The sequence below is a fragment of the Camelus bactrianus genome, chromosome 6 (assembly GCF_048773025.1).
Source record: "Camelus bactrianus isolate YW-2024 breed Bactrian camel chromosome 6, ASM4877302v1, whole genome shotgun sequence".
Classification (NCBI taxonomy): Eukaryota; Metazoa; Chordata; class Mammalia; order Artiodactyla; family Camelidae; genus Camelus; species Camelus bactrianus.
In genome coordinates, this window is record NC_133544.1 from 61,774,769 (window position 1) to 61,797,910 (window position 23,142).

At 44.9% G+C, this 23,142-nt stretch overlaps 1 protein-coding gene across 2 annotated transcripts in view; it reads left to right on the plus strand.

The window, feature by feature from the left end:
* The first annotated feature begins 684 nt into the window (after positions 1–684).
* The window catches only part of STXBP6 (syntaxin binding protein 6), a 222,264-nt gene continuing 199,806 nt past the window's right edge, over positions 685–23,142 (plus strand). The window contains exon 1 of one of the 2 annotated variants that reach the window (XM_074365698.1): positions 685–818. The gene's annotated coding sequence lies outside the window, so the exon portion shown is untranslated. Of the gene's footprint in view, positions 819–1,001; positions 1,363–23,142 lie in introns of those variants that run through there. The other variant, XM_045522637.2, reaches the window with a different exon arrangement.

A 23,142-nucleotide genomic window follows, 5' to 3' on the forward strand; every position in this document is an offset into this window, starting at 1 on the left:
TAGCCAAAGCAGGCCCAGATTCTTCCACGACACCAATAGGAATTTAGAGCCCAGCGCTCTCTGCCTTCAGAGTTCTCTCCAGTTCGCTGCCTCCTACCCGTTTCACTCACTTACATTGCCGGCCAGACCCTATTAGCTCTGTTAGTTTGCGACCCTAGGCAATGAAGAAACGAGTACATGGGATAAAACCCTTGTGCTGGGTCCACTTGTCTCTCCGGGAGAATAAATGTTTCCTCCTTCTCCTTTCCAATACAGTCTTGCAGAGAGGCTCGCAGAAGCAGCTCATCTTTCTAACACAAACTTCCCCCAACCCGTGAAACTTGCAAAGCCCTCCGCACACTGTTTCTCCCCTGCCCTTTGCTCCAGGGTCCTCTCCCCGGCATCAGCCCTCCCCCCCACCCCTTCCCTACCGCGGGCGCTCGGGAGCCTGGGGCGGGTCCCGGCCCCCAGCTCAGTGATTGCCCCGGGCCGGGGCGCTCGGGCTCGCCCACGGCGGCACTGGGCATGCTCAGAGGCGGCCGCGGAGGCAGCTTCGCTTCTCAGGCGCTCGCACTCGGCGGCGGGCGGGCGCGCGGCTGCAGCTGGAGCTCCAGCGCTCGGAGTTGGAGTTGCCGGGAGTTTCCCCTCAACCCCTCCCTCCTCGCGCGTCGCAGCGGGAGCCGGCGCGGGAGCCGCGGGCGGCGGCCAGCCAGCACACGGGCCGGCCGAGCCTTGTCCGGAGCCCGGAGCCCCGCGCGGGGCAGCTCCCGGGGAGGAGCCTCGCCGGCTGGGACGCGTGCCGCGCACTGGCACTGCCGGGGCACCAACTGGGCTACACGGTACGGCCGGGGCGTGAGGAGCCAGGCGGGTGAGGCAAAAGCCAGGCCAGGGTTTGGGGGGGGGGTGCGGCTTCAGCGGCCGCGGCAACTGGGGCGCCCGGCGCTGGGTCTGATGCGGGCAGCTAGGTCAGGGACCCCGCTACGGGGCCGGGGGAGTAGGCAGGCACCCAGAGAGATGCTTTCAACTTGGCGGGCGCCGGGAGAGGGGGCTGTGCGTCCGCGCGCAGCTGCTTTGTGTGCGCCTAGAGGGACTCGGGTCCCTGGTTCTCCCCAAACCTGGGACCCGGTGTGCGGGCAGGGCTGGGCAAGCCGCAGAGTGGAGCAGTTTCCTCTGAGAAAGTTGAGGATGGAGCCCTTCTTTCTTGACTGTCCCTGCGGTTGGGTGGGTCCCCAGGGTGCCTTCCCGAGGACCCCGGTGTGGAGGAACTGAGTGGGTCGCTGCGCCCCTGGGCTGAGTTCCTCCACCCCCGGCTGAAATTCACGGATCACCCAGATCTTCGCTTCGCTGGCGTCTTCTAGGAAAAGCATTCCTGCCAAAACTGAGGTAGGCTGTCCGAGCGGGCATGGCTCCCCGACTCCCGGACGTTTAGCTGGGCGACGCCTCCTCTCCAACCTCTGATGTGGCCAAGGGCGCGGGGTTCCAAGTTAGTGTTTATGATGCGCACACATGGCAGGGAACGTGGGAGTAGGTGGATGGCCCGAGTTTTCCTCCAGCCTTTTCTCAGGTTTACAACAGCCCACCAACCCCAACCCCTTCATCTTCGCAAAGGACGTACGTAACCTGGAGGAAGAATCAGGTGGAGAGTTTGGGCTGGCCTACTGCTCCTTAGGAGAGGATGCCAGGGTTGTATCTGGCTTGGGCTCCAGCCCCAGGACTTCATAACAGACCCTCTCCTCTGTCTATTATTCTTCCTCAGGGACTGGGTGGGAAGAAATAGGGGCAGTGGGTCCATAAGAATTTCCACTTCATCCTACTATCTCCTAAGATTGTGTTCCAGGCGACCCCAGGACCCTGGAACTGGCATTGGATGGATTAGGAGAGTGTGGAGGATGCTGACGCTTTCTCCCCGCTCCACGTTTTTCACTTCTTGTTTTGAGTTTTGGGGTTTTGCCTGCACACGAGTCAGAGCTGCTGTCATAACCTGGGGGGTGGAGGAGCTTCAGCCTGGCAATGAGCCGCTGTTCGCCTCCGAGGCTGCTAGTGGGAATTGGTCCAGAAATGATTATGCAGGCTAGAAATATGCCTCTTTTTTCCCCCTCTTTTGGCTGAACACCTTGGCTGTTGGGTTTATGTGTTAAGTTCTTAAAGGGGAACCCACACACTGCTCAAGTGCCATGTTTTAGGGGCTCGTCATTTCTGCTGCGCGCTTTTCTCTTTGCTTTTTCCTGGGGGTTAATCAGCTTTGGGGCAGATTTCCAGGTGCGGAAATCACTGAGTGTCCGGTTTTAGACTGAGATAGACCTGAGGTCAAGTTTCAGGTTTACAGCCAGATTACTATGCTGATGGACAAATTGTTAGACACTATGAACTTCAGTTTTCTCTCCTGTCAGTTGGGGATAATAGTGACCTTATCCCCTTGCATTGCAGGGTTGTTGTGAGACTCGGGGGAGATAATGGCCATGAAAAGGGCTAAGAAAACTTTAAAAGCACCTTTCATGTCTTACTGTGGCTGTGCTCTTTACTCAGTTTTTTTGAATTAACTAATTCTTTTGATTACAACAAGATACCTAAGTCTTCTCCCTTCTACCCACTCCTCACCAAAAGGTTTGGTTTCGCAGTCTTTGAAAGGAGCTCTTTGTCTTATTTTTTTTCTCTTCCCTTAAATCCATCTCTCTTTTGATTTTAAGAGTTGAAGCTCTAGTCCTCTTATTTATCTGAAGGAAGCAGTGTGGTGTAGATTAGGAGATGGGGGTGGGGCGGGGTGCCTTATCAATGTGCAGAGTCCTGGGCCCCAGAATTGAAATGTTAGTAAGGCCCAGTCTGAGATCCAAGGTTGATGAAGGAGTTAGCAGACCCTGAGCCAGAGCTCTGGCTTGATCTGTAATAGTGACCTTGGACTAAGGACTCAATCCCTCATCAGTGGAATCAGTCTGTGTGATTAAGGGCCAGTGCTGATCAGAGGCAAGAACAGGTGAGGATGCCTCTCACTCAGTTAATAAGGGTTTAATCAGGCTCCTGAACCCCTCGCCCCCCAGGTGCTGCATCTTTCCTAATCCTAGGGCAGTGGTTCTTGAACGGGCGCATCAGAGTCACATGGAGGGCTTGTTAAACCACAGATAGCTGGCTGCACTGCCTGAGCCTTTGATTCTCTGGGTCTAGGATGCGGGGGCGGGGGGTGTCCAAGAATTTGCATCTTTAACTAGTTCCAGCTGATGCCAGTGCTGCCAAGCTAGGGACCACGCCTATAGAGTCACTGACTTCGGGGGTGAGAGAGAGAGAGATGAGGTTTGTTCTGAAATGCCGTTATTTTAATATTTCTTGTTATAGAGACAGGTTTTTTCTAGGGCATTTTAGGAACTTGCCGAAAGCATTTTGTATTTCTGATACTTGTGCCATTTCCCATCATCCAGCTTAAAGAATTCTGATTCCTCTTCAGATGAATGAATTTTACAAAAAAGAAAGTTCCCCCTTCTCTTCATACTGTAAAGTACTTAGCCATGGCGTCCAGGTCACTCTGGGTTAGCCTGAACTTGGTGACTCTGATTGATAAATCCAACAGCTACCCTATTTACTTTCTCTGGGGGTCACAGACATTTGTGGAGAGGAGGTTGCAGAAAGTTCTGGCAGCTTGAACCTTAAGACTGGAGAACAGGTAAATCACTTATGAGCACATTTAAAAAGAATTTGCAATGTGGTATCTTCTCTGAAGGGACAGCTTACCCAGGTCTTGGAGGGAGGTGACAGATGTCCTGTGGTGATCAGACCTGCTTAAGGCCTTCCGTCCTTCTGGAGGGTGGTGGTGTTGGCAGTGACTGAGAGAGACCCTCTCCTACTATCCCCCTAATTTCAGGGGCAGCTGTGCAGTAGCTTCGCTATTCTGTATAATCGAGCTTATAATCAAGCACTGTTTGGGCGCAACCCCATCTTAAACCTTTCTCCTTGCCCCCTAAGCCACAGTCCTGGGCTGACAGCTTGCCATGACTTAAGAAGGCCTAGGTTGTGGCCTTGAATTTTAGCTGCTTTGTATCAGAGAGCCTTTCGGGAACCCGCTGGAATCTGAGGGTTCCTGAGATGACATCGAAGGGCAAGAATAAGGTTTGTGTCGCACCCAAGTGGACTGTGTATCCGAGGAGGTCAGCACTTTAACTAGTTCTTGTGTTGTCGTGCCAGATGGGGTCCCAGCGGACCGTCAGGCTTTATCTCAGCTTTCCATTTGTGCTTTGTTTCAGTTTTAAAATGATTAGCACTAGAGAAGCCTATCAGTAGATCAGAGACCTATTCAAAAGCTCAAGTGTACCACTTAGTGTTTCAGGAGATAAAACCGCAAGGTCTATGCTGGCCTTCCTGACCATAATCAGCATTCGGTGGAGAAACAACCTTGCGCTTGCAATTCCTGAGATTCACTAGCTAATTTAAATGCTTTCTCCCACTTAACTTGAGTAGGGAACATTTCTGTTTCAAAATTATTTTCCGTAACTTTATGTTTTGGGTGTTACCCCTACTTTTCGCTGGTGGGATTTTTTTCCCAAGTGGATGAAGCTTCTTTCCTTGCCTGGGGTTCACTTTTCTCAGCGCGTGACTGCTTGATTCTCTTTGCTCCCTAGGGAAAGTCTGTTGTGAGATGGTCATTTTGATACTTTATTTCTCTTTGATCACCAGGGCCTGTTGTTACTGAGTCAGAGAGAGTCCTGGTTCCTTCCTAGAGGGTGCTTTTAAACGAACACTCAGTTTACGTGGCCCTAACTCAATTCTAAGATACATTTTTTTTTCTTTTCATGCTTCGTCGTTTTCTAATTTCAGAAATCCAGGTAGGTCTTAAAGATTCTGAACTCATTTAATGTATAGTTTCTTCTTTCTCTTTCTGTAACCTATGGCATCTTAACAGTGACTTCCAATTAATGGCATCCTAAAACAAAGCAAGTTTGGTTCCTTACCCTGGTAGAAAATATGGTTTCTGCTGTCCAGCTGATAGAATTGAGCAGCAACAGAATTAGCTCAGCAGTTCCCAGAATATTCGGAAGAACGCTGTTGGGTGGATGTTAACAGGTGTGCTCTTGTAACGGGCAAATCACTTGGGGAGCATGCCTAATGTTTTTCCCTCCCTTAGAGATTCTCAACACATGCATCATATAAAAGACTCCGAGGAGTACTGCAGTCAGCGGTATCAACCACAGAAAACTTGGTTATATTTATTCAACTAAACGTTTCCCAGGACATTTTTGAGGTTATGTGTGTATCTTCCAAGAGCCCATTTCCGCAGCATCACATTCCAGCAGCGCTAATATGTTGTTTAACACCGTCTACGGGTGGGTTGGTTCCCCTTGGTATATCCCTAAAACAGAGGGGCATTCATAAAATATGGATGTTAATTGGTGAATTGGTGGTGAACTCTGTAGGTGATTTCTGATAACTTCAGAGTAGAGAGAAACCATTTTAAGCTGTGGTGGCCGAGGAAGTCTCCATGGAGGGGCTAGACTCTGAAGAGGTTGGAAACGATGGGTGGCACTTTTGTGGAGAGGAGAAGGGGTGTTTTAGGTTGGTGGCGTTAGGGAGCATGAGTGCGAAGTCCTTGAGCCTATGTGTAAATGCTTGGCAGAGCACGGAAGAAAAGGGCCGTGCCTAGCATGGAGCGAGACCAAGTGAATCTGTGGTGCTGGTGAGAAAACCTGTCATTAAGTTCCTTCTTGATTCTGTAAATTCACCAAAGTAACAGAGGCGTTCTAGTGACCCCAGGAGAGCTCACTGTGGATAGAGAGGAGGGGAGGCACAGGCTTAGGTTGAAAGCAAGGAGGGGGTACATGGGACAGAAAGGGAGAGGGAAATGTTCCTAAGCTTTTTGAGGATAGTGGCTTCAGGCACAGAGGGATTAATTCAGATGTAAGAGAATATTGGATATTTGGAGGAAGAACTTTCCAGGAAGAGGGGGTCTTGACTTGGGTTTCACAAAGAAGCAAAAAGAAAGAACTTTTCCAACTCAACAACAAAAAGGCAAACAATCCAATTTAGAAAGGGGCAAAGGATTTAAATGTACATTTTTTTTCCAGATAAGATACACAAATGGCCAATAAGCAGATGAAAAGATGCTCAACATTATTAGTCACTGGGGAAATGCAAATCAAAACCTCAACAAGATACCACTTCACACGCATCAGGATGGCTGTGATTAAAAGGACATAGATAACAAGTACTGGTGAGGATGTGGAGAGATCAGAACCCTCCTACATTAGCTTGTTGATGGGAATGTAAAATAGTGCAGCCACTTTGGAAAACAGGCAGTTCCTCAAGATGGTAAACACTGAAGTACCTCATGAACAATTACACTCCTCAGTATATTCCCAAGAGAACAGAAAACCTGTCCACACAGGCCCTTGTACACAAATGTTCATAACAGCATTATTCATAATAGCCCAAAAGTGGACACAACCCAAATGTTCACTAGCCGATGAATGGATAAACAAAATGTGTACTCATACAATGGAGTACCATTCAGCCTTAAAAAGTAATGACATTTGATTTATGCTGCAACACAGATGAGCCTTGAAAATATGCTCTATGAAAAAAAGCCAGACACAAAAGGCCACATATTGCATGATTCCACTATGAAATGTCCGGAATGGGCAAGTCCACAGTGACAGAAGGTACATCAGTAATGGCCAGGGACCAGGGAGAGGGAGGGGTGGGAGTGACTGTTGAGGGGTGTGGAGTTTCTTTCTGGAGTGATAAAAATATTCTGGGATCATTGTACAACTTTGTGACCACATTAAAACTACTGAATTGTACACTTGAAAAGGGTGAATTTTATAGTGTGTAAATTTCTTAATTAGAAGGAAGCTGCAAGAAGGCCAGTTGGGTGAGACGAAAGGAGAGTAAGAAAGTGATGAGAGTGATGCAGGAAGAGGCTAGAGTTTCAGGCCAAACTTTCTGCTCTTGGGCAGAAAACACAGTTCTAGATAATTCCTTTCTCCTTGTTTGTCTTTGGGTCTTCTAGGATTTTACTGTTACTCTTTCATCTCAAAGTCCTTCCTCTGAATTAAAAGGGTTATGTTCTAAGTTGCTCCTGAATCAGTGAGATGGTTTTCATGGCAAATACCTTGTGATCTTCACAATGAAGTGTGTTTCTAGATTTCCCTCTGGAGACTAATTCCGTATTTAGGCTTCCTTGTTGTGGTCCACCAGAGGGCAATGGGCAGTGCTGACCATCCGGACAGCTTGTTCTTAGCTCCTCCCCGATAAGATTTAATTGTAGTAGCCTTTTTGTTTGTTCGTTTTAATTTTTTCTTAATAGGAGTATAGATGATTTGCAATATTGTGTTAGTTTCTGGTGTATACCATAGTGATTCAGTCATACATATATATATTCTTTTTCATATTCTTTTCTATTGTGGCTTATTACAGGATATTGTGCTATACTGTATGACTTTGTTGTTTATTTTATATATAGTGGTTTGTATCTGCAAATCTCAAACTCCTAATTTATTCTTCCCCTACCGCCTTTCCACTTTGGTAACCATAAGTTTTCTGTGAGTCTATTTCTGTTCTGTAAATAAGCTCATTTGTATCATTTTTTACATTCCACACATAAGTGATGTATGATATTTGTCTTTCTCTCTCTGACTGACTTCACTTAGTATGATAATCTCTAGTTTCATCCAAGTTGCTGCAAATGGCACTATTTCATTCTTTTTTATGGCTGAGTAATATTCAATTGTGCATATATATATATATATATGTATACCACATCTTCATTTCCAGTTATCTATCTATGGAGATTTAGGTTGCTTCCATGTTTTGGCTGTTGTAAATAGTGCTGCCGTGAACATTGGGGTGCTTGTATCCTTTTGAATTAGTTTCCTCCAGATATATGCTGAATCATATGGCAACTCAATTTTTAGTGTTTTAAGGAGCTTCTATACTGTTTTCCATAGTGGCTGCACCAGTTTGACTGTGGTAGACATTTTAGTGTCATCTTCTAAGCGGTTAGAACCGTGTCAATACTGCCCTTAAAAAAAAAATCTCTGACTGTATTAAACACGGTTCACGTGATACTTTACACTACACAATCACCAATGTATTTGCCTCTAAATCATGATGCTAAATGAGGTTTAAGACCATTGAAGCTGGAGTGGTTGTTCCCCTCTGTAGACTGTTTCTACCTCTTTAAGAGTGGTGGCTGTGCTTCTCAAACCCATGGATGAGAAGCACCTGGGGATCTTGTTAAGGGGCTGATTCTGATTGAGTAGAACTGGGTTGGGGCAGGGATTCTGCTCTTAGAACAAGCTCGCACTGATGCGGCTGCTGCCAGTCTGAGGACCACTCTGCGTGGAAGCTGATCCAGTGTGAAGATGGCAGTGGGGTGAGCAGAGCTGACTGTGAAATGTGGCTCCACCATTCAAGGAGGACTTGGGGCAAGGTAACTAGCAACCAAGCCATGGTTTTCTTATCTGTGAGGTCAGAGTGAGACCTAGTTTGTAGAAAAGTGCTCAACACGATGCACCTGGAGTGCTAAATGTTTCGCCTTCTTCCCACAGTGCTGAGAATTCCATGGTTAGGACTAAGGAAAGAATATATAGAAGAAAGCCAAGGGCTTCAAGGAAGTTTCTGATTTGTGTAGGTGGGGTTGAGGTAGAGGGAGAGGTTGTAGGGAAAGGGGTATGAATTCTAGTCCTCAGAACAGCGTTAATTGGCTTCCTGGTTTTCAGATGACCATGGTTTTGGTCAGGTCACTGTGCGGGCCTCAGCTGAGTCCGGATCACTTTCAGTCCAGGTGTTGGGTCTTGACTCTGCTTTCATGAAATAGGTTTCTTTTTGACCAGAAGGGCGCCCCGGGGCTGCTCAGTTGGTGCTAAGCTTCCTTGGTGTGGTGGTCTCAGCCCATCCTTACCTGGCCGTCTTTCCCCTTCACTGATGTTTATCTCTCACAAAGATGGCAGGAAATAAAGGGACCCAAGATGCACTCCATAGAGCTTCAGTCATAGCATGAGTGAACGTTTCTGGGGACCAAGTTGAGAATGTTTGCTCTGTGTTGGCTTTAGAAAATCTAGGTGTTTCATAAGTTTATTTTCTGTGAGTCTCTTAAACTCTGGAAAGATTCAGTTGAATTAGGTGAATGGGGAACAGCCAAAGAGGAGGAACTGGGAACTAAATCCTGGCACTGGCTGTAATTCTCCCGCCTAGAGCCTGGGTCGCTGCCCTCACCAAGCCTCAGTTTCCTCTCTTGCTCTCTGGGACCAGTCCCTGCCGGCTGGCCTGCCTCCTGGGCTGGGTTTGAAGCTCAAATAAATAGCACCTGTGAGAGCATTTGCGCTTTAGGATGGTGGGCTGCCGTAAGCATGGACCGCCACTCTGCAGTGCTGGCATAGGTGATGGCATCCTCTCAGGGTTACACGAGGTGAGTGGTGGCCTGTTAACTTTTGTTCTTTCTCCTTTGTCATCATCCGAAGGGGGAGAAATAAGAGATTGTGTTTATGTTTCGGTTAAGTTGATGGAGCCTTTGCACTTTCCTCTGGGGGGTGGGGGAATGACTCGCAAATAGTTTGTCAGATTTTTAACAAAACCACAAGTGCTGTAAATCAAACCAGTTTCCCGTCTTCACAGCCTAAACTTCATCGCTTTCCTCAGGGTGCTCATTTCACCTGTGAGGCCCTGTGTCACCTCGTTTGACTGTGGGGTGCACTGGCAGGGGTGGGTCTTTCTTGCCTGGTGGCTCCGAAGAAGAGGGGCTTGTTCACTGTGTCACAGGGCCAGGGCTGAGCGTCCAAACTGATGCTGCACCAACATCAAGTAATCAGAGGCAAGATGCCGGGTTGAAGCCTGGTACCCCGGGCCTCGCCGGCACGGCACTGCCCTTCCCGAAGGTGGAAGCGGGAACGATCTGATTTCTGAGGCAAGTGAATATGTGTGTTCTCCTGGCGTCACCTTTCACGAGCACTGTTGGTCAGAGAGGTTGTAGAGCACCAAGCTGGTCTTTTGTTTCTCGACTGTGCGGGAATAATGTGGCCTCATAGTCTCAAGTGACAGGCAGCACTATCTAGTGGTTAAGAAGTGAATATTATTCTTGAAGAACTGAAGCTACCCCGTCATTAAGCAGCAGTAAGGAAGCTGACCTGCTGCTGAGAAGGAGCTAGGTGTGTAAAGCTGGGTGTTCCTGAAGTACGTCCTTTTAAAATGAAATCCTTATGCAACTGTAACAATAGTTGGGGGAAAAAAAACTCCATTGGAGGTAGAAATTTGGTGCTTATATAAAGAGCTCAGTGCTCATAAAGTAGACATTTCTCCCAATTTCACCCACAGAAAATGAGACTTCTCCTTTTGAATCAGATCCTTCACTGACATTGCCAGCCACACACACCCAGGTCTGTCTGGAGGTTGATTTTTAAAAGTGGAACAGGGAAAGCTGAACTTGTTGATGACCAGCCTTGCTGTCAAACCCCACTCAACCGTGAACCCCTCCAAAGGCGGGCTCTTCATTTTTCTATCTCCAAGGCCTCGCATGTCTGGTGTATGGGGAGAATCAATAAAAATACGTTGCGCTGGACAGCCGCTTTCTTCTGGGATTCCCCTTCCCGTCTGGTCTGTTCCGTTTTCACTTCAGTATATTCTTTGGATAACATCTCCCTAGAGGTGATTATGTGCTCCCATAGTACATTGTTCTAAGTGCTTTATGGATACTGGTTCCTTTCATCCTCCCAGCCACTCTCAGAGCTCTGTACTGTTACTTATCCCTATTTTACAGTTGGAAAAACTGAGGCAGAGAGAGGTCACGTGGCTTGTGTCAGGTCCGGCAGCTGCCATCTCGCAGAGCTGGGAGGGACCTGGGTCCCTGCTCTGATGGACAAGACGAGCTTCAGTAGACTCCCCTCCCTGCTCAGAGCTCCAGTGTTGCCCTTCTCTTCCACCCTCTGGCTTTCCTGAAAGCTGCAGAGAAATGAAGGCAAGACATATCTCTCCATCGTCCTTTCTCCCTACCTCCTTTGTCCCCTGCCCCATGCCCTTTTCTGCCTGCTCCCAAGTTCCAGGAAACTGTGACCCCAAGTTTGGAAATAGAGTAACAGGCACAGCACATGGCTCCTGGGGATAGGCCCAGCCTGGGGGGGAGGCCATTCACACAGGAATGGACTCTATCCCCTGGGCAAGGCTATGCCCTCTAGCCCTGAGTCTCAGTTTATCAAGTGACAGGCAGTGTGAGCTGGGTCTAGTGCCTCTTAAATCTTGAGGTGCACATGCATCACCTGGGCATCCTGTGAAGGCACAGATTCTGATTCACTGGATTTGGGGTGGGGCCTGGGATTCTGCCCATCTCACAGCTTCCAGGATTCTGAGGCTGCCGGTGCTTGGCCCCAGGCCCTAAAGAAACCCTGAGTTAGGGTGAGGCCAAGACTGCTTTCCCAAGCACTACCTTGCCTCATCAGGCCTACTTCCTAACCTGGGACCCAGAGCGGACCTAAGACATTTAGAGAGAGACTCACCAAGAACCTGGAAGTCCCCTGAAGACAGAAGCTTCAGAGAGAATGAGGACATAACTGGGAGTCAAGGAAATTTGATGCTTCCAAAATGAAGCGTGGGTGTCATTTCCAAATGTAAGCTGAAAAGCCCTCTCTTTCTGGTGGAAAGCTTATTACGGAGTGGCTCCCGTGATGCAGCTGTGAGAACGCAGACTACAATAACTCCAGTTGGAGCTTCAATGAAATTTCACGAAGAACCTATGCTTCGGCCCCTGAAAGTAACTCCCCGGAGCTCCTCAGAGCCTCCCTGCGTCTCCTCCAGTTCTCCCTGCTTTCCAGCTGCATCTGCTGTGATTACGTGCTCCTGTCCTAGGAACCAACGTCGGAACACCAACTGTCCATACAAATACGAAGTGCTCTCATCGTATCTCTGGTTCTATCTTTTTTAGGGGGGAGGTAACTCGGTTTATTTATTTATGTATTTTAAATGGAGGTACTGGGGATTGAACCCAGGACCTCGTGCATGCTAAGCACACACTCTCCCACTGAGCTGTAGCCTCCCCTTCATTGTACCTCATCTAAGTCTCATAATTACCCAGCTGTTTTTATCCATGAATATTGAGACCTGGGGAGTCAGACTCCCTCGGAACCACAGGCTCACAAGTGCAGGCACGAGAGGGGAGCGTGACCTGGTGTCTACTGCTCTTTATACTGGCCGTGACTGCTTAAATAAGTTTATGCCAGTAGATCATTAAATCAGTTTGCCCTCTTTGGCTTTGCACAGGAGGAGACATCTTGGTGGTTATACTTTTATTTTAAAAATTATTTTTTTAAAATGTAACATCTAGAAACAAGCACATATTACATGGATACAGAATAGTGAATTTCCGTTCCCTGAACACATCCGTTAAGTCTTAACACAGGTCAAGAGAGGGAGAGCCGCGAGCAGCCCGGAATCCCCCCTTCTGCCTGTACTTTCCCGTTACTTCCTCCTCAGGAGCACCATCCTGACTTCTAAGACTATAGAGCACCTTTGCCTGCTTTTGAGATTTATATAAATACACTCATACTTTTGTATTCTTTTATGTCTGACTTCTTTCCTTCAACGTTATGAGATTCATCCCCCTTGTGCATGCAGCAGTAGCTGGATTATATTCCATTGTATAAACATATCACAATAACCGATTATGGACCTTGGGATTGTTTCCAGTTTTTGGCTATTATGAATAGTGCTGCTGTGAACAATATGTTTTTGTACACATAGGTATGCATTTCTGGGGTGTGTGTGTGTGTGTGTGTGTAATTCCTGGGTCCTTTGATGTGAATATGTTCACCTTTAGTAACGGCAGCTTAGTCTAACATGTGTTCCCGTCTGGTGTGAGTGAGAGTTCCGTTACTTCACATCCTTGCCAATACTTAGTTTGGTAAGTCATTTCAATTTTAGCTGTTCTGATGTTCATATGGAGGTCTCTCATTTCGGTTGTAATTTGTATTTCCCTTATCACCATTTGAAGCTCCGTGTCTTTGCACTTGAATATCCTCTTTTGTCAAGTGCCTGTTTGCGTCTCTTGCCTAATTTTCAATTGTGTTGTTTGTTTTACTTTTGAAAACAAAGTGAAATCATCTATGAAAAAATCCTTGAAATCTGTAATGATGGGAGTCACCTGTCAGTGAGATCAGTTTATATTCTCAGACATTTTTTTTGGAGATCCCTCCCTGCAGGAGGCACAGCAGGATGAGGTGGGCCAAGCATATGCAGAGGCATAAAACCTTTAGTTGGGAACTTGCTGAAAAGTTGGGAAGCCCCAGAGTCTGTGGCTCAGGGCGACTGTAAGGTGGTAAGATAACCTGAAAGCTTAAAAGTACTTCACATCTAAATGTTTGCCTTTTATGGGCAGTCACTCTGGAAGATTGTAGACCGACTCCAAAAGTATTGCCGAAAACATTTTTGGAATTGCTTTGAGTATATCGCTGTGGATATTTTTAGTGGCTTTCCAGATGCCCTTCGAGCATGTATTTGATTTGGGGAAATAGCAAAAGACATCTCAGAACCCAGTGCTGTGAATAAGGAGGAGGCTTTGTGGGTGACTGAAAAAACAAAACGTTCTATCTAAGGCTTGCCTAGAAGGGGCTGAAAGATTAGCCTGACTTTCACGAATTCTTTTCATTTTTACAGTCACCTCTGAAGTGCTTACTGTTGTGAGTGTTCACACTTTGTAGATGAAAAGTCAGAGATGTGGGAAGAGAGCGAGCGTGACTGAGGAGGCAGGCTCAGCTCTGCTTACCCCAGGGCCACGAGTGCCATTCCCTTTCCCCACCCAGCCTCGCCTCTGATAAGTGTTGAAGGAATCACAAAATTGTTGCCTCCAGAGAACCACGTGCTGATGGCAGAGGTCTGGTTTCCACCCTGTCCTGTTGCAGACCCTGGAATCTGGGTGGGTCCTTGCCTGGTAGGGATCTGGGGGGAGGAGAACCCAGAGTCAGGCTTCAGGGGGCTTGTTTTTTTCCAAACATGATTTCTGAGGCCCTGCTGCTCTGGGCAGCGGTGGAGGGCCTTTCCGTGTCCCGCCCCACGTCCTGCCAGGACTGACAGTCTGACCTGCAGGCTTTGCTCTGCTCTTTCTTCCTTGTTGTGGGCTAACAGCCACCCAGGAAAGACGTGTTCATGGATATTGATTGTCACCATTGGAGACTTGATTCTGTGAGCACTTTTAGAAAATCTGATTGGAGGAGGCAGAATATGGCTGAGTTCTTTATTATTTATTCATTCCTGTTTTTTTTTTTTTAATTGAAGTATAGTCAATTTGTAATGTAATTTCTGGTGTATGGCATAGTGATTCGTTTATACATATATTCCTTTTTGTATTCTTTTTCATGATAGGGTATTAAAAGATATTGAATATAGTTCCCTGTACTATACAGTAGGACCTTGTTGTTTATCTGTTTTATATATAGTAGTGTGTATCTGCAAATCCCAAACTCCCAATTTATCCCTTCCCACCTCCTTTCCCCCTGGTAATCATAAGTTTATTTTCTATGTCTGTGAGCCTGTCTGTCTTGTAAATAAGTTCATTTGTGCCCCCCCCCTTTTTTTTTAAGATTCCACATATAAGTAATATCATAGGGTATTTTTCTTTCTCTTTCTGACTTAGTATGACGATCTGGAGGTCCATCCATGTTGCTAAAATGGCATTACTTTATTCTTTTTTATGCCCGAGTAGCAATCCCACTCCTGGGCATATATCTGGAGGAGACAATTTCAAAAAGATACAAGCACCCTAGTATTCATAGCAGCACTATTTAAAAAAGCCAAGAGGTGGAAACAACCTAAGTGTCCACCAACAGATGACTGGATAAAGAAGATGTGGTATATATTTTTATACGATCCTGATCTTGAGAGAAAATCACCCACTAGTTTTCTCCGACACAGAGTGGATTGGTGGCTTTGGTGTCTAGTCAAGACCTTCAGAGATTACTCCCTGAAAAGAGTGCTCTGGGCATGGTGCTTTCAGATAAGCACTGGGGCATCCAGCCAGCCCTGAGATGTGAAGGGTCTGGGAGAGACACAGAAATACACTTGGCCATCCCAGAGGCTTGTTCTCACCCTTCCTGACCCTCGGACCCCAGTGAGCCAGCCCCGCCCACTGAGCTGGGAGTGCTGTCTAGAAGCTGCGTGCGTGCAACGTGGAAGCTGCTGCTGATTTTTCTTGCTCGGAGCTGTAGCAGAGAAGCCTCCGGGCTCCTCTTGAGACTATAGAGCAGAATGGCTTCTTCGGTTGGTGGTTTCTTTATTCTTAGCACCTTACATCCTGCTCAGCCTTGGTTTTCAGGGCACAGCCCTGGGCTGTGGGTAACCAGATAACCAAACCATTCCCTAAAACAGATTAGAATTTTATTTCATTCATACTCACAGTTTTCCCCAGATAAAATGAGGGCTCTGAGAAAAACTGTGAGGACGTTTTAATGAACAACCCCCCCCCCCCGTAAGGCACTCATTTTCCTACCACATTTAATTCCTACAGAGCATTCTAGAGCAGGTGTGAAGAGCCAGGTGTCGCTAAGGCGCGCTCGGCCCCAGTGCCTGTGAGAACCTGACTGGGCCTCTTTCCGTGCTTTCCTAGCAGATTACACGATCCCATGCGCATGTGTGGCTTGAACACCTCAGATTTGGACCTGGCCAGGGGACACCTGAACGTACTAGTCACCTCCTGCCAAAAGAAAGGAACTTATAAATGGTGCTTTGTATTTGAAATTTTCTAGGGCACTGAGTAAACACAAGATATACACTGTGATAGGAGGAGTAAAAAGTTCCGCCACGTCTTTATTTTTCAAGTGGGTGTAACTGGATGACTAGTTCCTGGATGTGTAACGAGGATGTAGGTCATGGTCCGGCTGTTGTCTCCGGCAGCTCTCACCTGTGTTATCTTAGAGGTGCTCTCACCTGTGTTATCTTAGAGGTGCAAGTGTCTAAAGTTCTTTTTATCCTCAGAAGTTTTCCTCGAAGTTTTTTTGTTTTAATTGGTTTGGTTTGGTTTTGTCTTAAGAAGCCTCTTGTTTTGGGAATAAGGTGCTCACTTCAATGAATACCTGAGGCTTCCTCAATACTGGATGTTACAGATGAGGACCCCAAGGCTGTGCATTTCTAGCGTGAATCGGTAGTAAACCTGGGACTCTTAATTCCAGCCCTTTGTTCCTCAACTCACTGTGATTTTCTAGAACTTTAAAATATTTCTAAGATTCTTTTCTTTCAAATCTAACTTTCAGTTTAAGGTCATTCTCTCCTAGAAGTTGGTTCCTTGCTTTATGGTAACCAAAGCTTTAAATTGGTCTGTACAAGGGGAGAACCAAGCAATGACTTTGTCTTGTTCCCAAATTAATATAACAACTTGTAGCTCTGTGAGTAATATTTACTGAATTCAACAGTATTTATATGTATGAGTAAATGATTTTGAAGTGTCCCCATATTTTATGAGTTCTGGCCAAATTTCCACTTGGAGGAGATTGTATTTGTGTTGAAACACACTGTCCTTCCTCCGTCAACCTTGTCATTATGTAGGGCGAGTCCTTGGAATCATCAGTTTTCACTCTGAGTTTGTGTAGGAAGTCAGGATGTGTTTAATTGTCATATAGGGTGTCAGGAAATTCTCATAACAGTTAATTTAAATCCACTTTAATTAAAAATAACACCTTATATAGCAACAGAATTTCCTTTTTTCTTTTGAAGAGGGATGGGAGGCCACAAATCAGATGAGGAATGGAGAACACATGGGGATTATTGCTCTAAAGGCCCAGGAGGCGCAGTTAAGAACCCACCAGCGCTGCCAGTCCTCACTGTGACCCGGCGCTTAGGAGGCTATTGATGCTCTCTGTAACTGGTGATCTGTGATCTACCTATTTCTCTTTAAAATCTGTCTATTTAAAATCAGTTCTCTCCTCTCCTGCCCAGCTCCGTAAGCATTTCTTTCTTTTCTGGGCTGACCTTGGAGCTGACCCTCAGGATGAAGAACCTTTGATGGAACAGCATCCTATCCTTGACTCAAGGTCTCAGAGTCATGATTAACTGGCAGATACTGGCTTCAAAAAATAAAAATGAAAGCAAGACAGTAGTACTTAGAATCCACAGAACTTAGGGTAAGAATAAAGGAGCTAAGAAGAGAGCTGGAAAGAGATGGCCAGGCTCTCCTGGAGGGTCGATGAGCACCGTGGCTTCCCTTGCCCCTGGCTGCCCTGACTCCTCCCTTTTCCCCATAGGGCAGGCCACTGTCTTGGGTGCTGAGCTCAGACAGGTGCAGAAGTCTGGTCTTGGTGGACTGGGACGTGTTTGACCTTTGCTTCTCCATTGGCCGGCTCCATCCTTCTTTCCCGGCTTTCTCTCTCCATTGTCATTTGATACTATTCTGAATGATATGAAGTACCCCAGTAGCATCATTCATTTTCATTCTTTAGTCTTTAAAATGCCTTTCTCCTCCTGTCCATCATATATCTTTGCAATCATTCTTCAGACACCACCTGTTTGACACCTTCTGTGACCACAGAACTTATACCCTGGGGCAGAGTTGGTCTGTGCTGCTTCTATGCCATGTAGACTGAACATCTGAGGGATGGGACTGTGACTTGCACATCTTGTATCTTCAGCATGGTGCCTGGTATGTGATAGGTACCCAAAAGGGGATAGATGGATGGGGCACATTCAAAGAGAACTTCTAAGAAGGAATAGAGAACACATTGTTTAGCTGGGATATATGAGAAAAGCTTTAGGTGTGAACAGGGGAGTTGTTTCTGCTATATACATAATGAAAAAGACGTATATATAGTAGGGGATAGAAGTGTGTGCTATGGAGAATGAACTGTGCCATTATTTTCAGAATAGAAACCAAGTAATTGGCAAGAGATGACATTGCAGTCATCTGGCTTTCCTTCTTAAAAGCTCTGGGATCTTTATTGAAAGATCCAGTTTCTTAGGTGTAAAATGAGATGATAGCCTATAAGGTAGGTTATTTTATTAATGCAAGGAACAGTTGAGACTTTGAAAGGGCTCAACACCCTGCCTTGTGTGTTGTGAAGGCTCAGTGGGGTAAATAGTAGCTCTGGCTGTTACTGCCTGCCGCTGGTGTGTGACAGAATTGAGATGCCCACTGTAAATGTTCTGAGGCAGCATTCCCTCCCTCCCTGAAATAAGAAATTTAGATTCATAGGTCACCACAATACGGTGTCCAGGTGGTAGGATTCATTGGAAATGGGATTATGTAATCTTTCCTCTTTCTGCTTATTTAATACTTTTTTTAAGAAAGGAAAGCACTTGGTTCTAAAGCAAATTTTTCATGCAAGGCATTAATGGGAGTCTTTCTGGTTGTTTAAAATATATATATGTGTGTGTGTGTATGTATATATTTATAATATTTGCAAAAAGTATAATTCTTTTCTTCCCTGCAGCTCTGGAGAGCAGGTGGCATGCACTGCTGTTTCTATTTCAATACAGAAGCAAGTTGTGTTGGTCTGGGACAGCTTGATTTTGGCTTCTGAGTGTCATTGTTTGTATGTGTACATTTCTGCCCCCACAGTTGGAGAACCATTTAGAAATCAGTGGCGGGAGTTCCTAATGGTCTTTATTCACACAGTCGTTCATGCATTTCCTGCACTGGGTATCACTGCTTTCTCCCACCTGGTCCTTCAGTGCTGGGTCTGGCAATTATTACTGTTTTTTTTTTTTTTTTCACTTAATGTTCTAAGAACATCTCCAGTTGCCAGTGATGAAGACTATTTGCGTGTACCTCTGAACCCCTTCTTCTCAGAACATTTTGTAGCCTCTCTGTGGCTGTTTGGGTGCGTGGCCACTTTTATTTGTTGCCTAAACACAGGTCAGTCCTGCCGTAGTGAATTTCTGAGCAAATGAGAAAATGGATATGAAGGAGCCATGGACACCAATCAGGTGAGGTGGACTCCCCATCCTCGCTCTCTAATTCCGAAATCCCAACTGCTCTGAAAGCTCTTGTAACCCATTTGGTAATAGCTCTCCTGAACAAGAGGCTGTTTATAGTCTTCATTTAGCTCAGTCAGGGGGGTAATTTGTAAGCTTTGCTGCAGAAGTATTACTGTGTTTGAGTACGGGGTCCTGACCTACAGCCCACGGGGAGTGAAAGGTACATATTACATTTCCAAAATGTCAGCATGTTTGCATTCCCAGATATTTCTGGCCATAAGGGATTTGGATAAGAGATGTGTACCTACAGTATTTTTATTAGGGCCTCTAAGCATTTTTTTCGTTGACAGCCTTCCCTTGAGATTCTTTCCTTGGTACCATCTTTATGTGTTATGCAAATGAGGATCTCCCTTGCCAGTCGCTCCAGGAACATTTACTGAGCTGCTTGCTGTAGACTGGCTTGGTGCGAGGAATGGAGAAGGAGGCAGCATTGGCTCTCCTTGCCCTGGAGAAGCTCGAGATTCATAATGATGTGGAAGGTGGTATATGAGCCAGGCTGTGGAGTCCTGGGTGTGGTAGGAAAATCACAGCCAGAAACTTCCCCAAGAATGCAAAGGTAGAGAAATGTGGGAGAGAATGTGATCAGAAAGCAGTTGTGTCCTTGCTGTGGTCTTTGAAAAGTAAAGCCAGAAACCTATAATGAAAAAGAATATGAAAACAAATGTATGTGTATATATATATATATATATATGACTGAAACATTATGCTATACACCAGAAATCGACACATTATAACTGACTATACTTCAAAAAAAAAAAAAAAAAAAAAAAAGTAGAGACAGATGGGGCTGGAGAGGAGTCAGTTTTTGAAGAGCCTTATCTACCAAGCTAAATGGTTAAGAATTTATCCTTTGGCAGTAAAGAGTCATTAAACCTGGGAATGAACTATTGGGTTTGCATTTTAGAAAGAGCCCTCTGACTTTAGCTTAAGGGACTCCCAAAAAGAAGTCATTGAAATATTCTGGGCAATAGGACATTTTACTACTCCTAAAATACTTTACATACTATAGTATTGGATGGTTTGCAAAAGATTTCCTCTAGCCTTAATTTCTTTTGCAGTTGCCTTGAGGGATGGTTAGGGAATAATTAAGGAAATGTTTCAAGAAGTGACTTGCCCAAGGTCATATCCAGCAACTGGCTACACCGACTCTCCTGATTCTATATCCATCCCTGCTTGAATGTGATGCTAAAACGTTTTAGTATATTGTCTGGTTATTGAGCATACTTAAGGTAACCTTGCCACCTGCATATCTTTTATATTTATACTTAATTAGACTGTTGCCCCTTGAGGATTTCCAGTATTAAATTTGATGTGCCCTTGGCACAGCGATAGGCTCACTGCAGGCACCACCAAGAATTTGCTAAACTGTTTCTCCTCCTCCAGAGCCAGCATAGCCTTAGGAAGAAGGAACCTTTATGAGGACAGAGGGACTGTCATTTTTCTTGTTGTGTATCTCACCATGTGTATTTAGTAGGCAGTTTCTATGTTTAAGACACAGCATTAGGTATTGTGGGGGATACAAAATGCAAAACAATTAGATTTAAAAATTTAAAATGTCACAAATTAAGCCTATTCTGTCTTATTCGGATCTCACACCAAATTTCTTGGCTTTTTGTAGCAAATCTTTTTTTAAAGGATGTTAAGTGTTGAAATCAGAAGACTTCTTGCACAGACTGATTAGAACTATTAGGCTTACCCCTTTGCTTTGCAAGAAGTAGGTAGAACGTGGCACCTTTCCAAATGGTTATTTTTGAAGCAAAGAAACAAACAAAATCATTAAATAGGCATATTTTATTATAAAAGAATGAAAGTCTTATCTTAACTAGATACCCAGTAATATCCCCTCACAAGTGAATATCGTCTTGTGATTCATGCTTAAAATTAATAGTCAACTGTAAGTTTTGTGTCAGCCCTACCGAGTTAGCTGTGAAATGAATGATGTAATCTTTTGCTTACACACCTGGCATATATTGCTCTTTATGTTTGAAGTCTTTCCCAGGCTGTCTAGGAGTTAGAGAAAAGTCAAGGCCTTAATTATTCCATCTTAGAATCCATGTTAATTTAAAAGCATTTTGAGTTGACTCAGTTCTGATTTCCTTTAACACCTTTGTATCAGAAAAGCATTGGGAGCCCCAGAAGAAATTTTCAAGATCATTCAGACCCAGGGGCTAAACTCAGGGAAAGACAGATTAGGAAACTGATCCTATGGGTTCAAATCTATTCTTCATCTTACTAATTAAAAATTCAAGCAGGTGTCTGAGCCTCTGGTTCCTTATCTGAAAAGTGAGGCTTATGATAATGTTTTTCAAAGATTCTAAGATGTACTTTTTTTTTTTGAAGTATAGTTGCTTTACAATGTTGTATTAGCTTCTGGTGTGCAGCATAGTGATTCAGTTATATATATATATATATACACACATTCTTTTTCATATTATTTTTCATTATAGGTTGTTATAAGCTATTGAATATAGTTCCCTGTGCTATACGTATATAATAAGATCTTGTTGTTTAACTATTTTTTATATAGTAGTTTGTATCTGCTAATCCCAAACTCCTAATTTATTCCTTCTCCCCTTTCCCTTTGGTAACCTAATAAGTTTTCTTTTTTTTTCTGTTTGTGAGTCTGTTTCTGTTTTGTAAATAATGTTATTTGTGTCATTTAAAAAAATTCCACATGTAAGTGATATCATATGGTATTTGTCTTTCTCTGTCTGACTTACTTAAGTTAGTATCATAATCTTGAGGCCCCTCCATGTTGCTGCAAATGGCGTTATTTCATTCTTTTTTATGGCCGAATAGTATTCCATTGTCTTTATATACCACAACTTCTTTATCCAGTCATCTGTCAATGGACATTTAGGTTGCTTCCATGTCTTGGCTATTGTAAATAGTGATGCTAGGAACACTGGGGTGCATAAGACATACATTTTTATTTGAAAACAAGATGCATTTCATAGTGCATTATATGTGTGGTTTACTTTGTGGTGTTTTTGTTTAATATAGTAGTGCATAAAATGGTGCATCTTACAGTCAGTGATTTCTTAGATCTGGTGAAATATGGTAATAATTTTCCTTACCAACCTCCTGGGTTGTTGTCAGGATCAAATCGGTTATGTTTGCTAGACAACTACAGCTGTGTTAACAAACATGCAAGCAAGAGCACCTTTCAAGGTCCCTTGACAATTTTCCTGCCTTTGTTAGTTATGATATTTTATTTCTATGTGTCTTAAAAATAAATTGAAAAAAATTGGGAGCTGGAACATGAAAATTGTAAATTTAAATGAATTAAGCTATCAGATGTCTTTCTGAGATATTTGAAGTAACAAACGAATTTCAGTTGACTGACAGTTGACTTTCCGAAAGATTTTATTTTTCTTGCAGGACCCCAGTCATGTTGGTCTTGCCGCCTCTTAGGTTCCCCTCCACCCCCCGCCCCAGATAAGAACTCTGAGTAAGACTACTTTGGGTGGGAGAGGAGTGTAGGGTGGGGAGACCATTAATTTCATCTTGAGCAAACTGAATTTGGGATGAGTTTGAGGCAGCCAAGTGAAGATGTTGAGTAGGCAGTTGAATTTGTGAGTCAGGGATAAAAATGTGGCATTTTTGGTATAGAGATGGTACATGAAGGCTCAGGCTTGGATGAGATCACCTAGGAAACAAGTAGAGGAAGGAGGATTGGAACTGTAGGTTGACAAGCCACCTTCAGCCAGCAAACCTGTTTTATTTGGCCTGCGTAGTGTTTTTAAAATATTTGAACAAGCTGCTGTAGCATGTTTATGGGTTTTTTGGCTGCCCCAAATATACTTTCTCTCCTGATGGCAGCACCTTAATTTCCTTTTAAGAAATTCCCTATTCTCCAATCTCCGACCTTCTGCTTAGATAAAGTTCTTCCCCTGACTCTGAACAAAGCATGTGACTCGGGGCTGGCCAGTCATTCCGCAGTTGTCCAGCCGCAATGATTGGTTCAAGAATGGCCTTGTAGTCCGAGCTGGCCCAATCGGGGAATTTTGAGACTGGGGTGGGGTTGGGGGGAGCTCTTGAAAGAGCATCTTCCTTGTTTTCTGCTTAAACCTGGCAGGATGTGGTCAGGAGGTCTAGCAAGTGCCGTGCTGCCGTGGGGTAGATCTTACCTGAGAATTAGGGACACAAAGAATCCAGACAGAGAAACTGGTCCTGATCACGTTGATTAAACCCAGTGTCAGGCTGTACCTCTAGGCTTTGCAGTTAAATGAGCCGATCAAT